This window comes from Molossus molossus, unplaced genomic scaffold (genome assembly GCF_014108415.1).
Source record: "Molossus molossus isolate mMolMol1 unplaced genomic scaffold, mMolMol1.p scaffold_m16_p_2, whole genome shotgun sequence".
Taxonomy (NCBI): domain Eukaryota; kingdom Metazoa; phylum Chordata; class Mammalia; order Chiroptera; family Molossidae; genus Molossus; species Molossus molossus.
The window spans coordinates 114056425-114057835 of NW_023425355.1; the positions used below are offsets into that span (position 1 = coordinate 114056425).

The window sequence follows — 1411 nt, forward strand, 5'->3', positions numbered from 1 at the left end:
GAACTAACCAAAATAAACTTTAAGGGGCTACTCTGGATAGTAATACATGTTGAGCGTCACAAACCAGGTAGTCCATGATACAGAAGACTGGCCACAGCTTTGACCCAAAGTCTGCCACAATAAACAGGACTATATTAAAAAACCAACACAAAACTCATGAACACAAAATTCTGCCGTGAACTAACCCCGGTCTATTTTGCAGGCTTTGCAATTAGTTAGTTTCCTGGCTGTTATTAACATCTCTCCCAACTTGCTTAGGCATGTGCTCCTGTCATCCACTCTTTTCAACCCACATTGGTAGACTATAGCAGTATCCTTTTTTTTTTTCAAGTTGAAAAAACACATTTTTGTTGTCTAGAAATATATATAAAAAATTTCCCACAAAAGATGCTATTCTATCATTTCTCCATCTTCTTTAACACCCCTGATATAAAGGACATTATTACACTGTATTAAAACTTCACCCAGGCCTGGCCAGTTTGGCTCAGCGGTTAGAGCGTCGGCCTGCGGTCCACAGAGACCCGGGTTCGATTCCCGCTAACGGCATGTACCTCGGTTGCAGTTTGTCCCCGGCCCTGGTTGGGTCGTGCGGGTGGCAGCCACTCGATGTGTCCCTTTCATGTCGATGTTTCTCTCTCTCTCTCTCTCTTCCTCTCTCTCCCTCCCACTCTATCTGGACAAAAAAATGAAAAATGTCCTCAGGTGAGGATAAAAAAAAATCCTCACCCAGGTGTCCAGACAAGGTTCCAACTATGTATTCTGTATTTTCAAGCTGCATGTTCATATAGGCATCTACAGATACCAAATAGCCTTTGTACTCCAATCTCCCCTAAATTTCACCATTACTGGATTCCCAATTAATCCATTGAGGAAAGGTTTGGGATTGAGGGGCAAACTCGTCATGACTAGGAGCAAAATCTGTAGCTGGAGCCTTAAATACAGAGGCAGAAAGGAACTAGACAGATTCCACAGCAAAAGAAGCAGTTTATTGCCCTGGCCTGTTTGGCTGAGCGGTTAGAGCGTCGGCCTGCGGTCCAGAGAGACCCGGGTTCGGTTCCCGCTAAGGGCACGTACCTCGGTTGCAGTTTGTCCCCGGCCCTGGTTGGTTGTGCGGGTGGCAGCCACTCGATGTGGCCCTTTCACGTCGATGTTTCTTTCTCTCTCTGAACAAAAAAAAAGAAAAAACGTCCTCGAGTGAGGATTAAAAAAAAAGAAGCAGTTTATTGCTAGCTTGCAGTCAAACATCAGGAGGCACCCAGGGAGAGAACCCCCAGAGTTTGGTTACCATTTCTATAGCCAACAGCACTGGGGGTTAGATAGGTGGCAGAAAGGGTGGGTCAAACACAAGGGGTACAGAAGGCTGTGCCCACGTGTGCCAGGCAGAGGGGGGTGTGCGCGTGCGCGCGAGCTG

The 1411-nt window shown here is 46.6% G+C and overlaps 1 pseudogene; it reads right to left on the reverse strand.

The window, feature by feature from the left end:
- Positions 1 to 390: 390 nt before the first annotated feature.
- LOC118635464 lies at positions 391 to 903 on the reverse strand (annotated as a pseudogene).
- Positions 904 to 1411: the final 508 nt, after the last annotated feature.